General features: G+C 35.4%; 1 protein-coding gene across 11 annotated transcripts in view; it reads left to right on the plus strand.

The window, feature by feature from the left end:
* LOC145670500 (uncharacterized) overlaps window positions 1-19,606 on the plus strand; it is a 63,727-nt gene that overhangs the window by 9,968 nt on the left and 34,153 nt on the right. The window lies entirely within an intron of this gene.

A 19,606-nucleotide genomic window follows, 5' to 3' on the forward strand; every position in this document is an offset into this window, starting at 1 on the left:
TTTTTTGAACACGCTACGTTGAAATAATTTACAAAGATATTGTGAACGCGATCCCACGCTTGATTCATGTTATTAGCTGTACATACCTGCTCCCAAGTTTCGTTGAATAAACGACAGTTTAGATGTATTCTCGAGTCATTAAAGTTTCCCTTCGTTAATAATCTAGTCCCGCGTTTATCTACTGTACCGTTAGTAATCTTGTTAACTATTAACATTACTGTAAAAATTTGCACCTCATTGTCTGAGAACCCACTGTTTAGTACTTGACCATTACAGGCAAGACGATCGGTATTGTGTAATTTGATCTATTGCACTGTTTTTGTTTCTGCAGAACCTGGTTCGTACTATGACTGTAGCAATTAAATTATATGCTTGCAACAGAATCTCAAGCTGGCCATTTATTTTCGGTTCTAAAAAGTCAATAAAAGTAATCCATTTCCACTTGAACATTTTTAACTTCCATTCTCAACTTTTGACGCTTGTTGATTTTCCACAACACTCGCGATCTTATCTGACAGACTGACACCTTTGGGAGCTATTTCACTATTGTCATTTGTTATTTCATCCTCGTTTTCTTTGTGACTGTCTTTTTAGCTGGTAGCTCACTATGGTCACTTCGCGGTATGTTTCGGTTATCACTGTCATTACTGTTATTGTTACTAACCACCTGCATATTGTTGTTGTTCCGAGGAGTCGATTCCTTTACTTGATCCGCTTCAGAAGAATTTACAAGAAAGGGTAATGTTATACTAGCCTTCATAGGCTCTATTGTTGATAGTAGATGGATTAGGTCATCAGCGAGGGAGTTTTTACCCGTACCAGTAAGATGCTGACCGTGTCTCGTGTGATAGTGTCTCGGATATCTACTAATATTAAGAATCTTCACATTTCGAAATCGCTTGCAAATATTCTGAAATTTAATGTTTGTTTCATGTACCTCTTTGTTCACTATGGAAGAGTCTGTGAGATCGTGGCGATGCGGTAACGTAGCGACTATTACATTGGTATGTGTGAGAGTTGGTAAAGTTGTTCGCAGGGTGCTCACTAAGTTCCTCCCCTCGTTTCTTGCAACATCATTTGAACCCCAAATTATGACAATAGCATCCTTACCAAGCATAGATTCCTCAGTTACCAGAGCTGGTTTTATTAGTTCACTGGCATTGGCATCTGGTTTCACAGAAACAAATTCATTTTTGTTTTTATTTCTTTCTTTGATTCTTTCTGCATTACCTCGACCGCGGCTGTCTGGCACTATTAAGATATTGCATTCTTTCCCGATTTTACTTGCAGGTTTTTCCTGAACCAGTTTTGACTCACACTCCGTACGTTCAATTTCAACTACCCGTTTAACCATCTTGTTTCTAGCTAATGGCGAATATCTATTGAAAATTTGAATAAGCTGTTTTTTAGAATGTAGGTTATTTTTTCTGTTCTTAGAGATTCTTGTATGTTTCACAACACGCCACTCATTCCCATTTGGGTTAGTTCTACTGATCTGACTATTGACATGAAATGTGACTTGTACTAAGGGAGTATACGGCAGCTTTTTAATTCTGCTTTGATTTGTTGGTAACGTAATTCGTGATCGTGATCGTGAACAACTATCATTAAGTTGATTTGGATTATGATAGTTTACTGCACCACTATTTTGCTTGACAATATCACTCCACGCACACTATTTCTCAATTGCATTTAGAGTACCGTCAAGTATCTGCTTACTATTAGTATCACTACTTTGTAGACTGCGCACGTCTTCGTGTAGAACTTCGATAATCTTGTGTAGATTTTCAACTTCATTGCGAAGGTTTCCAATTTCCTGCAACATGAAATCAAGGACAGAGTATTCATAGTTAATAACAATTTGTCCTGCTAGCTCTCAATGCTAAATTGTTTCTTCTGTTACACTTCTATTTAATACTTGTTTTCCACTGGAACTTTTTCTTTAGCCTGGTTGCCTACACTGATATTAATGCAGATGCTGCGCTGATTGTTTGTACGTATATTTACGCGTTTGAAACATATACCATTATTTTTAACACAAACATTACGGGACGGGTTGCACTGCCCTACCATCACTGACGCCATATTGATTCTATCTTCCTAATGCAAGAAGAAAGCCTAAGACAGACGCGCAGGTGTACATGTATGGTGATAGTCACGGTCGTGGACCCGTGACTATCGACTTGACTTATAAACAATAATGGATTATTGAGTTGGCCAAATTAAACTTTGTCAGAATTTAGTATTAATAAAACAATTAACTTTTAAGCTTATATTAAATCACCCATATAGAAAGGGAGTGGTAAAATTCTTTGGCCTGCTGACATGCAATAAAGATGAAAAAATTTATTACAAACTTTCCCATCATAAATATTACTTTGGTTAACACATTTAAATACAATTTTCACCCAACAGCTTTCCTAATAGCTGAGCACCCTATGAAACTGGCAGCCGTGGAGATAGAGAATGGCCGTGTCAGAAAAACACACTATAATTTTCTTTCGAGCGGGCAACCTGTCCGTCTCAGGGACAACACGTCTCCAAACACATACATTCTTCAGGAACTTAATTATTTTCTTGTCCATGGCTCCTATTAAAAAATTTCAAATTCCCTACTTTGACTTATTCATCACACAAAACTTTCAACTGTTAATTATATCTGCCGATATCTCTATACCTCATTGGATTTGAAATAAAACATATTTTCAATGATGTATACACCGTGTCACCATTTTTTGTATGAGGGAATTTCAAGAAAGATTTTGTGGGAAATTCCCTCCAAAAAGTAGTTTATAAGATTTTTTTGTCTTAACTTGCTATTTGTATATAGCGTACACCGTGCTCGTGGGTTTTCTCGGGGTTATCCCGTTTCCTCCCACTTTCTTCATTCCACCATTTCATTCATCTCTCATCATCACCGTCTCCTTTAGTCTGACCGGCATAACCGTGGGACGTAAAACTTAAAAAGATTTCATTTTTGTATATAGTGATAGAGAAACAGGAACTGCACTAAAACATAATTTTACGTCTACCTAATAAATAATGCAAAAGAAGTGAGTGGTATCTTCTTAATAAATGAACACTTACCTTAATTAAAATGTTTTATTTATCAACTTTCTTCTGTGTTTGTCTTCTGGAACATCTCTTTTGAGTTTCCAGCAGTAATCATCTAGCATTTGTAAACTCCACTGTCCCTTGTATCTTTTCTCCATGGAGGAAATGTCCTGATGAAAACGTTCCCCATGCTCACCACTAACAGCACCAATGTTTTCAGGAAAGAAATCCAGGTGGGAGTCTCTAAAGTGAACTTTAAGGGACATGCTGCAACCCGTTTCTTTGAATGATTGCAGGAAACCACTCAAAATTTCACGGTAATTTGGGGCTTTCCGGTTTCCTAAAAAAATCTCTGTTAATCATTTAAATGAACACCAAGCTACTTTCTCAACCGGAGTTAAGAGATCCTCAAATTTTTGGTCACGAATCAAATACCTTATCCGGGGGCCTACAAAAATCACTTCCTTGATGTTAGCGTCACTAACTCGAGGAAATTTTTCCTTGGGGTAACAAAATCCTGCATTAGTTTTGTCCATTGCCTTAACAAAGTTTTTGAAGAGCCCCAACTTTATGTGAAGAGGAGGTAGAATTATCTTATTAGGGCTCACCATTGAGGAATAAACAACATTCTTCTGTCCAAGAGTTATTACACGCTTTGGCCTTTTCTTCTTGATGTAGTGTTCCGCTTTGTTGCCATTCGCAGAGGAAACAACAATATTTCGTATAACCAAGCTGCAAACCCATTAACAAAGAAATAACTTTTAAATCACAGCAAACGGTCCACTTGTATTTCTCATACTGAATTCTTTCTAACACTATTTTGATGTTTTCATTGGTTTCCTTCATATTAGTTGCATAAGCCAAAGGCCCTGAAGGAAATTTGTTGTCATTGTGCAAAAGAACAGCCTTCAAACTAGTTTTGGAAGAGTCAATAAACAATCTCTACTCTGTACTTATATGTGCATATCCGAGTGTATCCATCACAGCACAGACATTATTACAATACACTAAATCATTTTCTTGAGAATAGTAGCTTTGAAACTCTGTATGACGCTTTCGAAAAATAAACACTTTAGTGTAACGATGGAGCAGATTTCAGGTTTAAGTCTAGAAGCAAGAGGTTCTGTCTGTATCTTGGAGAGTTTTAAATCCCGTACGAGGTCATTTAGTTTACCCAGTTATCAGATGGGGATCCAATGTAGATGTGCTTCCTACATAAGTAGGATCATCATCTTCATTTTGAACTTCAGTAGTTGCCTCAAGTACGCAATCCTCATTTACCATAAGATGAGCACGAGGTACTGGTGCAGGTAATTCTGCACTGTGTGGAACTGGTCTAATTGCTGATGGCAAATTAGGGTACTCTACTGTTTGCTTAGATTTACTGGTTATTTCTTTTATCTGTGTCATAAAAATGTAGGAGTCTGAAGTATGATTTTTTTGTTCCCACCAGATTATTGGTACTGCGAAGTTCATGTGTTGTTCACCATTTGCCCACCCAGTCAGACGTTTCACGCAACTACAACAAATGTAGTGAGGAACCCAATTCTTAACTTGGTCTCCGACACAGCAACCAAAATATAACTGATAACACTTCCTCACAAGTGGACTAAAATATCGACGTTGCGATTGAAATGTCAGCTCCTCATATACATAACAGAAATTGTCCGGGTGCTTTACACACTTCCTCTACATCTTGTATCCTGTAAGGTATCACACACACGAATCTACACTCCATCAGTCATGAAGCAGCACAAACGTAATCTGACTCAGTGCATCACCACACAACACAATCTATTCGAATTCCATAATGCACAAACACTTCAAGTTACACGCGGCCACATGTAAAACACGTCCAACCTGGACCGTCAGTCATCGCTACTAACAATCATCAAGCTACGTGAGTCATTAATTTTTTATGCATTGTTGCCAGATCAAAATATTAAAAAAATGATTTATTTTCCACAGAAATCATGCGTGTATTTGTGCTTGTATTTGAGTATCCATCTATTTGCTGACAACAATACTACAACGTTAGGTTTTTGTGTTTGGTAAAAGTCTTGCATAGTATATTCTTTATTACCTATAAATAGACACAATAGTTTATATCTCTAGACAGAATAATGCGATTCACATGAAACTAACGTTAGTTATTAAGTACACATAATACTATGGTTTAGTGCAGTTCCTGTTTCTGTATCACTATACACAAATAGCAAGTTGAGACAAAAAATCTTATAAACTACTTTTTGGAGGGAATTTCCCACAAAATCCCTCTAGAAATTCCCTCATACAAAAATGGGTATATAGTGTACACATCATTGAAAATATATTTTATTGGAACTCCAATGAGGTATAAACCGTGCTTATATTGTAATTTTCGTGGAAGTTGTATGCGATTTTATCTGTACTAATGAATATGGTAAAATGAACAGTACACATAGCATATTTTTATGTAAAAATGTTTATTTCTCTAGAAAGAATAATGCGATTCTTATGAAACTTAAAGGGCTTACTAAGTATAAATCAAGCTAACAAACAATATAATGTGTGTGTTTATATACTAAGGGTACCCGAGCTACAGGTACACAAATTGTAAAAAAGAGGAAATTTTCCGAAAATTCCTCTATCACGTGGAAACTTGGGGTGATGGAGAAAAACTGATTGCAGATTCGAATTCTACTTGAAAAGTTCTATTACAATCAGGTATTTTAATTTCTGTGCCGAAATCTTGTTGACTAGTGTTATTATTTCTTATGCTATAGTTGCAACTAGACAAGCTTAATATGATTCCATTATTAAAAGCATGAACGTTAATAACATGTAAGCAGGAGAAAGCGAGTAGTGAATAAACTAAGCATCAACCCGGATTTATCGGTCTATATGTTGAAATTACTAGAAAAATCCTAGTAATATTAGCAACAGGGCCAACTTCGGAACTTTGTAAACAATTATTAAAACATTAATACTAAAACTAACCTAACCACGGTAACTAACAAAGACAGAAAATAAATTCACAAAAAGAATTAAAAACGGATTTGACATGGAGAGGTGCTAACCTGTAAGTAAATTCAACGTTTTAACTTCCGATGAAGCAAGTGAATTGGGAGTGAAGGGAGAGGAAAAACGAATCCTATCACCCAGGCGACTGTGGCCCCATGCTTGACTGAAAATTATCTACTTTAAGATTTCATGGTTTTAGATTCCATTGCTTGAAAGAAACTTAATCTTTCTTACATTAAAAATTATAAATAATGAACAATAGACAGACCTACTTAGATTTTATCCCCCTTCCTTTTTTTTGTACATGTTAATTTCCAAACCTGAAATTTTAAGAAAGAATTGTAGTACTAATTTGAAAGATTTATAACAATTTATAGAATGTAATCTTCCAATTAATCCAAAACTATAATTTAACATATAATGGCCACTTTCCCTTACGCCTGAAACCTTCCGAGTCGCATGGCCTAATTAGCTTCATCGTCTGATTAATATCGTGGTTTTCGTCGTGGTTAGAATTAACTGTGAGGTGTATGCCACACTCTTTTATCTTACTCCCTCTATACCTAATTTATTTTTCTCTCTCTTTCGTTTTTGTCTCAGCCGCGCCTCGACGAACCACGAATTCACCCATACCTGTACCCTCGCCACCCGCGGCTGGAAAACGGTGATCGGGGATATAAGTACCGTAAAATAAAAATGAAAGTGTGTACTTGCTTGCAGATCTTACGTGCAAATGATAAAACCTGATTTAAAGTGTATTACACATGTAATAACATTTAGCAATGATATATATATTACATTTAAAGTAACAATAAAATATCAAGCAAACGATTCTCTAACTCACGGTCGTTTTTAATTTTAATTTGAGAAGTTCGTGGTGGCTTTGTACAAATAATAATTAATTCGAACCAAGTTCTACTCACAGTGGTCTTCGACCGGCCAGTTAATCCAATGTAATCGCCGTCCTGGCTGGATACCAAGGCTCAGGAAAGGTTCCACAAATGGTAATTCGAGCTGGTTTGTGCTGATCTGCTTACAGCCACGCCGTGACTACTCTAGAGTTCCAATCGTGGGAAGTCCAAATACCACACAATCGCTTAACACAGATGTATGGACGACCTACCAAGCCTACGAAACAGGCGTCGCATAACGTACAGTGTAACGTGCTAATCATAGCACTGGCAACAAGAGACAAGTGTCCTCTCTTTAATTTCGAGTTCCCTTTATATATAGGGATAGTAACTTGATTTTTAATTAAGTTAATTTTGATGCTTGACCCGTCTGGGGAGCCCGCTTTATACACTTCTAAGCACTTTTCAAGATCACGGACTTCAATAGTCCGGCGTTGAGCAACGCAAAGGCGCGAATACTTAACACTCCATACCCGACTTATGTTCAGGGGCGGCCAACAGAGCAACGATCAAAACGGATCGTGCGTCGACGCGAGCGGAAACACCACTGGATATTCCCTAAGCGAACTATGGCTTTTTTTAGATACAGCCCAGCAGGGGTGGAAGGTAAGAGTTCCGACAATCAAATATAGAGAGAATCATTGTCCAATCAACTCTTAACTATAACAGTGCGTGGGAGACAGGTGAGAGTTCCGAAAATCAGACACAAACAAACAGACACCACAAATGCAGTGATCACGTATTTAAGGTCCGCATTTTTTAACCATATATGCTAATACGATTGAAGATATGCACAATAACACATATACAGAAACATACCAAAGCGATGAGAGATTGCTTCGGAATCTTTCTTTTATATACGGGGCTTGGTCAATTAAGATCAAAATTAAGGTTTTCTTCCATTTTGCTCAAATGCAATAAATGGGCTAGGTGTCGGTGATATCCTATTGGCCCCGAACAACCGGCCGAGCAAAATGATTCAATTTGCGAAGAGAACCCGGCCGTCAGAGGGTTAATGGTCCGTATTGAAATGTCACTGGGGAAATCACTATATTGTGGAACACCCCGTATATGCGTACAAGTCACTAGAAGTTCACTATGGGAATTGTTATATTCGGACGTCATTGCATGTGGTAGATCACACTTTACTTGTTAAGTGTAAGGTTGTTCAACCTGTACGGTAATAAGCCAACTTTTGTTAGAGCCAACTATTATATTTATAATACCACGTTTAAACCACCATTAGTAAAATGTTCATCATTATTTCGTTTATTTATATTTGCAGTTTATAAGTCCTCATTCATTCACTTATTTATTTCTTTTTTTTTTCCAACTATGCGTTTCTCACCATGAATGTTTCAAGTTATTTTTCAACCTTTTTACACTGAACATATATTTGAAATCTCAGTAAACACATTAAACCAAATGGATATACAGATAAACATTAATAAAAAATACTTAATTACTAGACAATAATAGACAATGTGTGTATTAATTTCCCAATTATCGCTTAATAACGTACTGCCTAAGAACGGTTTAACCGAGAAAATCCAAATTCCTAATGTGTATATCTGGTGTAGTGTAATGTGAGTATGCACGTTTTCACAATGTTAATTTACTATAAAATGAACTCTTTTATTCAAATATACATTATTGGACTAATAAGTGACTATTAAATGTAAGAATCTAAGTGAATACTCAAAATAATTATATAGAGCATTATATGTATGTCCACACATAAAATAAAAACAAAATAATTTTCAAAAAAAAACATTTCATAAAATAGTTATTACATTAATTATATATTGATTATTCAAAATAGTAGGCTGCAATTTAAGGAGAATTGCAGTATTAAGAAGGGGGAGGTGTATGGGGTTAAATGGAACAATTCTTGCAGGAGGCGAGAATGAACCAATTTCTACTGTTGGCGCCAATAAATATCAGAGAAAAACTGTAAAATATCAGTGATCATATTGCTCAAGGGACAAAATAAAAGATACATCCAAGGATTTCAAATAAATGTGGAATTACATGTTAACTCACATAATAATCTCTCTCAACTTCCTCTCATTTAAACCAATATATCAGAAACTTACTTTTACCAAATCAGCAATATCAACTAAAACAGGGACGTAGGCATCAAGACTAGTGAACGGATTTTTACAATATTAATGAACGCACGATCTTTGGCTGGTACAATCAGTACTTAATCTTATCTTCAACAAAACTCCTCATTGGCAACGGCAAAAGTAAAACTTTAATAACACATTCGTGGGCATTAATCGCGAACGCAATGACAAGAGGGATATCCTATCCACCTCTGAAAGCATTAAACATTTACAATAAACAGTTTCTACTCATCTAGCATTCGCAAGCTAACATTCAAAAAGTAAAAAGGAGAAGCTATCTCCGAACGTGAGCCGCCCTCTTATGGCCTTTGGCATCACGTTAAAATACGCATGTATCATAACAGTAAATTTATGTAAGGATGCCGCTCTAGAACAGCCTTTGGGCATCTTAAAAATAGCCCTAAACCATTCATAATGCTCAAATGCCATTCGGTTGTACTCAACGTATGAAACCTAAAAATACTTCGTATACAATCCTTTTTTTCGCTCAATGAACATTATCAATATCAACGTGCCTAGTTAATATATGCCTAATTCCTTTAACCTACCCATTACTAGATCATACAAGGAATCAAATATTTTCTTACGCCGTTTTCCTCTTTTTTTAATATGAAAATTGCCAAATTCAATTTAAATCTCGTTGTATTACATTATTATTCTCTGAGTTTATTGACAAGCGCTAGTTTAGAACAATATTTTCTCTCCTTTTAGTCCAATAAACATGAAAATAATCAGATAAGCGGCAAAATAATTCGTTGGTTACGAGTATCCTATTTATACCAATCATGTAGCGAAAGTTTCATTTTTTGCTTCCTTCGTATTGAAGTAAATAAAAACTTTAGTAAAATAAATTAACAAAACTTTTCCACCTGTATGAATGTTCAAAATAAAACAAAAATTAGGTTCTCACCCCTTGTGTGAGTCGTTGAGCAATGGACAAACTAATGAAATATTACGGAAGCGAAGCTTTTTTAAATATGCTTTCTGCACTAAAATTATTATCGTCATTTTAGATATACATTGCTCAGAAAAATAATTTAAATGTACTAACCTAATATGTAGAAGTATATATTCAGAAGATGCGAACAGATGTTCAATACTAATAATATTTTCATTACCAAATATACAAGATTTATTATAAAATTGGTAAAATTAAAAAAAACTAGGCAAAAATCTACATATATACTATTTAGCATTCCTGCATATTGTCTCTATTACACACAAAATGATTAAAGTATCTATATATGCTTAAGCTAATAATTCTTTAAACATTTTAATACATGATGACAACACAGGTCATAAGTCATTCATAAAAAAATGTAGGTGAATGAATTGGTTCCGAAAAGCAACGGGCGCTGACTTACAATCTTTTTCAGCTAAAGTGTGCAAGATTGCTAAATTCCTTGACGATTCAAATGAACCGCTTCTACACTAGAACCTATATGTACCACCCAAGCTCAATGTTTGACCCATCCCAGCTATGACACGTCCGAGTAAGTTTCCCAACCCCAATTGGGCCTTCAACATTCAGGCCTTTAGGAGGCGTATTAAGAAAATAAATAATATGAAAAGGACGATAAGAAATATAGCCTGGAAGAAAATTCAATGCTAGAGCCCAGCGTTACAATTCATCAATCATCATTAATATTATTTAAGGCCTGCCTTACACCTACAAAATTAGTAGGTTTACAACTATAATCTTCCTAAAGGGCACTGGCCAATGTATGTGCGCCTTAACTAGCAATTGCACTTATCGTTGTCAACAGAAAGTCATATCTGAGAGTATTTGTCACATTTGGGAATACCAGTAAAATTCAGAATATAAAGAATTCATCACTTAATTAACTCCACTCTTGAGAAATCTGACTCATCATTTTCTACATAAGAAGATTTATTATTTCAAAAGTTTAAAAACAATACTTGTCTACTTCCGTTCAAAACCTAAACCAATGTAACGTTAATGAACTTCGAAACAATAGCGAATTTATTCATTGGACATTAATAGTAATTTGGGGCCTGTCCATACATAACGAAATTAATATATTCTTATAACATAACTTTAGTTCCATAAAACGCTGGCCATCACAACGTATTGCTTAATTAACGTTCCGACTTAATATAAATTTAACTTTCAACCTGACTATTGCAATTTGTCAGCAACACTTTGGTAAAGGACATTTAATGGCAATTAATTGAATTACGGATGCTTATAAAACTGGGCTAAAGTGGTTCATATTCAAGATGGATTTAAACGGACAGTTTAAACAACGTAAAAGAAGGATAAACTCACCTCAAAAAAAATGAGTGTTATATCACTGACATTTTCCAAACATAAGAGGGATAAACATATCGACCTCATGGACCATTGTTGATTAATTGCATGAATACCCAAAAATAAAAGCTTCTTGCCTCCTCCAGCACCCTTGGCTGGAAACTTAAAAACAATGAGGGAAAAATCAACCTCAAGTAACAGATGCGGCCTTTTCTTTGCCGTTTGCATCATGCAAGCTTCGCAATATATAATTCATAGTCCTTAGTACAAGCGTTTGCCTATCTATGGGCCTTATACGCTATGATCGCCCTGTATGCGTATGTAATCTCTGAAACCCTGAAATTCGTCATCGGTACCGCTTTTCAATTAGCCTTTTGACACCGGAATTACCAAATAACACGGGAACTGCTTACTAATCGCTTTTAATCCATTCTTGCCCAATCATAGCCCGTAAATTATCACTGGCCTTTTGCCTTGCATATCTCAATCCTTTATTGCCACTATATGTCCTATTTTTTTCAAAAGGATATCAAACTTAACAAGGTTAATGTTAACTACAAACATATAGCAGTGTTTTATTTGGAGATTAAACAAATTAGTAATATTACTATTTAAATTCATTATTCACAACATTAGAACAAAAGCTGATTACCAAAACGTTTCATTGGATTAAAATAGTTTTTTGATGCAAACAAAACAACGAGAATAATTCAACTTTGAGTTCCTACAATGCGAAAAACTTGATTAATAATATATTAGTTAACAATAATTTAAGTACTTCCAAACATTATTTTTTCTTACCGTACTGCTCTACAAATATGCCAAATATTAAACATCGAAACAGAATTTTGAAAAGTGTAGTTAATTGCAGAATCTACACATTAGCTGCAACCCAATCAGACGCTACCTTGGTTTCATCACTTTAATTTGGCAATGAAAGTAGTGATGTTCCTAGGGGATGAATTATATTTTAACTCTTCTTAACTTATAATAATATTGTTTCTTAACTCGATCAAACTTCGTCTCATTATGATCACAACGAATAAATTTTGATTTTTCATAGTGGGCATCACATGTAAACGAATTCACAAATAACTTTGCTAAATCGAATATTAATTATCAATTATTTTCAATATTATACTAAATTATGATTAATTTTACAATATTTCAACGCCGAATTATCTTACATTACAAATTTAGCATGTTTTTACCATTATTTAATGACAATATCAGACGAAAGAATTCATTAAGCGAGAAACACTTTTTTTTCAAATCTCACAAAATTCATGTTCCGTAATTAATTGTAGTAGTAACTAGTACTTCTTTAATTAAGTTCATGAATATCTCTAATTGCTTAATATTTCTTTAAGTATATAATTATATGGGACAGGTTTAGTCCAAGACACTTTTTTCTCATCTTGGACTTTTTCCGGATTTGCTGATGCCCTAATTTCGGTTCGCGCGTAAATGGCATCACACTACGATTAATTTGTCCAAACTTAGGCTTTCGGGAACGCTTTTCTTTTACTCTTCTTCTACTTTCTAATACACGTTTAATGTACAGTTCTATGCGCGGTGGATTTCAGTTGGAGTCGATAGCCGTTATGAGTACTATGAGCGATCAGCTGTTTTGTATTTCCAGTAATTATGCGCTTAAATTTTTCTTTTTACGATTTCGCATTCGTGGAAGAGTGACCTTAAAGTTCACTCGTTTTGGCAACTCAGTTTTACTGCATGTTGGACGCGATGTACTGACACTTCGTCCACATCTGCTCATTTTTTGCTGCTGGTACGCCTTGAAATCGAATCCGCGCGAACTGCAGTGTCATCAAAACTCAACTGGTTTTGAAGTATCTCTTCTTCCTTCTTGACCTCGGTATTGCAGTGCAACTATTTGACTAACGGCAATTTCCTTTCGGTTGCGTGCACTTTATCGAAAGTGTTATGTTTCTGGCCAATTAGTTACGTACACGCGTTTACTACGTAGAACACAATTCGCTTAGTGGGACTAACTCTAAATTGATAAGGTCGGATTTGATTTGCAGCACAAAAATGCAATTCACGTTGGACGCACACGGTATCAAAGACCAATAAGAATTTGTTAATTCGCGCAAAACCATTTGCCTGCGACACAGAAACAACACTAAAACTTCATTATCAAACAAAAACAACAATTCGAGTCTCAAACCTTCCCTGGCTTCTTCTTGAGGGTGGATACGCGCAACCTTAACGCTACCGCTCATCATGTCTGAATCACCGGCATATCTTGCCGGCAAAACAATTACACTAGAAATATAATGGTCTACAAGTACACGTAACGATCCTTCCTTTTTTTGTTATCTCTACACGGCATATTTCCTTCTCCTGAGTGTAACCAACTTCTTGGTTTATCAAACACGTATCTACTGCATTGTGGGCCGGCGTGAATTCAAGAGTGTTTAAGGTTTCTCTTTCGCCTTCCTCGCGCTGTTGTGTTTTCTCGGTTTGCCTGCGCTCAACCTTTGCTGTTCGCATTCATTCACAAAACTCAATGAGGCTTTTCTTAAATTCCGCTACACCGTTTTTGAGCTCAGCGGTTCCTAAATCAACGTGGTTGGCCGCGTTAAGTAATTCGAAACACACTTCAGTTAAGGAGTTGTTGGTCGTTGTGATATCACTACTCAAAGTATCATATTTACTTTCTAATTCAAGTATATTCTGCGTGCAATGATTCGCTAGTTTAGCTATGGACTGTTTACATTCATTTGTCGAATCCGTTAATTTTTGTTCTAATTTAGTGGGCTGTTTTCTAGCAACTCTTCTAAGTGATTGATCGTAATGGGTTCCATATTCATATAAATTACAAACAAGTAATTCAAAGCACAAAATATAGGTATCTCAATTCAATACACGCCTGATAGATAAGTATTCAAAACATAAAACACTAGAATTATAATATTACAACTATTGTCGACCAACTCTTTTTTTCTAAGTGCCATATAACTGGCAAACATTTTAACTGTAACCAAAATAACACAATTAGTCATAACATCAACATCACATATTAGACAGTTAAGTACTTTCTAGTACACCTATAAATTCATTTCCAATAAAAGGTGCACAGCACTGATGTTGAAGTGTGTGTGTGTGTTTATGTATACTCGATCAGCTGTTTACTGTCCGCTCGCATCTACGTAACATCAAAAGTCAACAGATTTTTTTTTTTGGTGAGTTGTATTTATCTTTGTCGCTCCCAAACTCAAAGCTAATTTACTCAGAATATTTGAAAAATCTACATTACTTTTTGTGTTTATCTATCCCTACTATTTATTTTAATAATCTGTATTCACACATCAACTGACGGAAATTGACTATGAACAATACACAGGTCAAATTCAAGTCTAATCGCTTCTGTGTATATGATCACTAAAATAGCAATTAAAAAATATCCAAAAAATGTTATAATTTTATTCGGGCACAATTACATATGAAGATTTATTCCGTTCTGTCACGGTCGCCATGTAGGTTAATATCGTGGTTTACGTTCTGGTTAGAATTGACTTCAGGTGTATGCCATACTTCCTTTATCTTACTCTCTATCTAATTTATTTTTTCTCTCTTTCTTTCGTTTTTGTCGCAGCCGCCTCCCGACAAACCACGAATTCACCTATACCAATACCCTCTCCAAACCCGGAAACGGTGATCGGGGATGTAAGTATCGGAAAATAAAAGTAAAACTGTGTACTTGAATTAAACATAGACATGCACAAGTTAAAAATTAACCCTCTACGGGCCATTGTGTATTTGAAATCACAAACTACGTCATAACACTTGACGTGATATTAGTGTTGAATTTGCTGCGTTGCCCGTGAATTTTTGAACGTAAGGACTTCCTTTCAAGAGTCAGCACCTCCATATTTTTTTCCAAAATGGTTATTTTTTAGTTTCTAGGGACAAAATTATATCGTATAAATACAAAAAAGATTTTTTTTGGAAGTTATATAATTAGGCCGGTAAAAGGTTAATCTTACGTGCAAATGATAAAACCTGATTTAAAGTGTATTACACATGTAATAACATTTAGCAGTGATATATATATATATATTATATATAAAGTAGGAATAAAATGTCAAACAAACGATTCTCCTCCTTATGACGTTCACGTTCGTTTTTAATTTTAATTTGAAAAGTTCGTGGTGGCTTTGTAACAACAATAATTAATTTGAACCACGTTCTACTCACAGTGGTCTTCGACCGGACAATAATTCCAATGTAATCGATGTCCTAGCGTCGAGTCCCGACAGGATACCAAGGCTCAGGAAAGGTTCCACAAATGGTAATTCGAACTGGTTTGTGCTCATCTGCTTACAGTCACGCCGTGACTATTCTAGAGTTCCAATCGTGGAAAGTCCAAATACCACACAATCACTTAACACAAATGTATGGACGACCTACCAAGCCTACGAAACAGGCGTCGCATAACGTACAGTGTAACATGCTAATCATAGCTTGGCAACAAGAGACAAGTGTCCTCTATTTAATTTCGAGTTCCCTTTATATATAGGGATAGTAACTTGATTTTTAATTGTTAAGTTAATTTTGATGCTCGACCCGTCTGAGAAGCCCGCTTGATACACTTCTAAAAAAACACTTTTCATGAGCACGGACGTCAATAGTCCGGCGTTGAGCAACGCAGAGGCACAAATCAACTTAACACGGCACACCCGACTTATGTTCAGGGACGGCCTACAGAGCAACGATCAACACGGATCAAACGTCAACGCGAGCAGAAACATCACTGGAGATTCCCTTAGCTAACTATGGCTTTTTTAGATACAGCCCAGCGTAGGTAGAAGGTGAGAGTCCCGAAAATCAAATAGAGAGAACCACTGTCCAATCAACTCTTAATTATAACAGTGCGTGGGAGACAGGTGAGAGTCCCGAAAATCAGACACAAAGAAACAGTCACCAAAAATGCAGTGATCACGTATTTAAGGTCCGCATTTTTTAACCATATATGTTCATAAGATTGGAGCTATGCACAACAACAAATACAAAAATATACCAAAGCGATGAGAGAAGGCTTCGGGATCTTTCTTTGATATACGAGGCTTTGTCAATTAAGTTCAAAATTAACATTGTCTCTTCCATTTTGCTCAAATGCGATAAATGGGCTTGGTGATATGATCTTCTCAACATGTTTGAGGCGCATTCCAAATAAAAAGAAATTAAAATTACCTGAGGGTCCTACGTGGTGCAGAATCGAATTTGGTCACTTATCGTTCTTTAGAGATTCATTCCACCACTGGAGGAAAACTTACTAATCTGCAGGAAGGAAAACTCCATGGTACATTTCACTAGTATTCTCTCTTCACATAACTACAGTAATTCAGTGGCCTTTACTCGCTCCTGCCACCTTAAGGTTAGTCAATGCACAACATGCTTTTGGTGGGACTAAGTAGTGTATATCTCGCTTTAATTACTATTATCTTCAGCATCCACGGACTAAGTTTGTATGCTACGCCAGTTTCCTATCATATCACGTTAAAAATCTTTGCTCCCGGCAAAAAATAACTTCTCTTACCCCCTCTGTTTTAATTGGTGCCTTGATTACTACCGGATATTTTTATTAATCGTTACTTTATTTTACGTTAACTATTCTATACCTTTCTGCGCTTACATTAATTTGATATATCTACTAAAGCTATTGGAAAGAAAGAAACAATATATTTTTCTCTAACCTACGATTACTACTTATCGTAATAAAAAAAAAATATTTTGATTGTCCTCATTCTTCACTTTTTATTTCACCCCCTAAACGGCAGTACCATCGCTATCTGCGAGGACTATACACAAACTTAATGTTGCTTTGGGTCGAAGTCGAAGAAGGGCGCCATTTTGGGTCCTCAAATTCCCTACAATATTTTACTAATTTTAATTATCATACATGAGCGGAGAAGATCGTCTCAACACTCCGAAACACCGTTAGTAACACATGTCTGTCTATCTCATGTCTCTGACTCGAATTTCTGAAGAGGTACTCCGACTTTTCTTGCCTGTGAATTAACGCACGAAATTTCGAGAAATAGGTCGTGGCAATGTTACGGGCAAAATTTTAAAGACCGCAAATGTTGATAAAATGGTGAGACATGTGTCTTCTGGCCCAGCCTAATTTGCTTATAATTTTAAAAATTTAATATTTTCATAATATCTGTAATACAGTCAAGTTTAACAAATCCTCTTACATATAAATTTAAACTGTTTACTGGTGTGAAAATATGTGGAACTACTATAACATTTACTACGTATTTACATGCATAGAATTTATTGTGAGTAAATATAATAAAATAATAAAATAAAATGGGCTCTCTAAATATAATACAATAATAACAAATAACATAATATCGTTCAGAATATACATTTTAAAGAATCGTCTGAGAACATCAGTCATAATATACTGCGATAGAAAAACGAATTAAGCTTTGAAATCATAAAATAGTGATAGAATGTAATTTTCTTCGTGATTGTTCATAAATTCCCGGAAAATTCCCATTTTTGTGAATCTTCCCGGGAACATTCCCAAAACATATCTTCCCGGGAATTTGACCATCACTAGTCAGAGCATGAGTGCAGTAGAAGGTCCGGAGCGGTAAAGAGGGGGTCCGTCAATAAGGAGCAGGAGTCAGCAATGGGAGGTATACGCATAAAGGAGGATAGTAAAAGAGCACTCTTACACTTGCAATACTTCACTATCACTAAAAATTCATTTCTGTATGCTCTGCACTGACAATAATGACTTATATTCACACACTCATCCCTTCACGAAAAATGTTTCACGTCGTATTTTACCTATAAATTTTCTACTTGCTGAAACCATCTTTTCGAGTGAACTCAATGAAATTAGGTTAAGAATTATGATGTTTCCTGATATTGTTTCACTAATTATTTTGAACATTGCTTTCCGAAGGAACGAAAAATTTCTTATTATCCTAATTTCCTGTCTTAAAATAATCCTAAATTAATTAATATTTCATATATTCAATGTTTAAAATAATAAATGAAAATAGTACACCAAAAACCACCATATTCCCGAAAACCAGCAAGTTCTAGAAAAAAATTCATAAAGACTTTAAACTAACCATTCTATCAGAATTCTTGTTGCAGAAGCAAATGAAATAATACATGAATTCGTATTCACTTCAATGGAGATGAAACCGTCGTAACCCACAACACCAAATACTATTCTATCAAATAAAAATTTTAAAAAACATCGGCGATAGAGAAAGTAACTAAGTGCCACAGAAATCATATAGACGAATACACCTTAGGTGCATGTCTCATAAATGGTACGTACTTCTTACTAACACTTGCTCTGGTAATAAGCAAACTGCAAAACCATGCTTTAAGAACCACTCCTCAAACTTAAAGTGGGTTTCAATTAACACCATGGATTTTCAGTATTTTGTGAGATTGCTCCACTATCAGGATCTTTCAAGTTATAGTCCAGGAGCATATATAATCCCGTGGTATTTTGAATGACGAAATATTATGACTAATTACGATGTATTTGTTGTTAAGCATATAATCATGTACACTGTACTATATCATTATATCATATAATCATGTAATCATGTTTTTCCTAGTGGCATTGCAGACGGGCTCTATGATTTCATAATCTCAAGATGACCGCTAAAATACTAATAACTTTTCTTCCTCTAACACTCGTTTGTGGTTAATTCTCCGTAAATTTTAAAAGTGGAGTATATTTAAGTAACATAAAAAGAGTAAATAAATGAGTAAATTGATTCTTCCTTATTTTCGAATAATAATGGTTTTACACATATAAGTATATTTCTCTTTTCAATTTGCTTTTTTTCTCTAATAACAGTAATAGCTGGAAAGTAAACAGTGAAGTGTATTTGTATGATTGTGAGACGCATGTTTCAAGCAGAGAGCACATGATTTTTATTTAGCACATAGGACATCAGCTGTAGATCGCATATGCCGACAACTATCACACTACATTTTACCATGTGCCATTGCCCTCCCTTTCAGTCGGTCATATTGTTTTCTGAGTTACCAATTGCGTCGCTCTTGCTGACAGTAGATCTCTAAGAAACCGTGAAGGTAAAGCTCCGTCCAAAATCAGTTATATAGTGTTCATATTCTTACATAACGGTATGTCTGAAATGACAAACTTTTTGTATCAAAGAGGTTGCTTGAAGTGTTATCCTCTCCAGGCAGTCACAGGTACAATG

Source organism: Thermobia domestica, chromosome 14, assembly GCF_964235325.1.
Source record: "Thermobia domestica chromosome 14, izTheDome1.hap1.1, whole genome shotgun sequence".
In the NCBI taxonomy this organism is placed as follows: Eukaryota; Metazoa; Arthropoda; class Insecta; order Zygentoma; family Lepismatidae; genus Thermobia; species Thermobia domestica.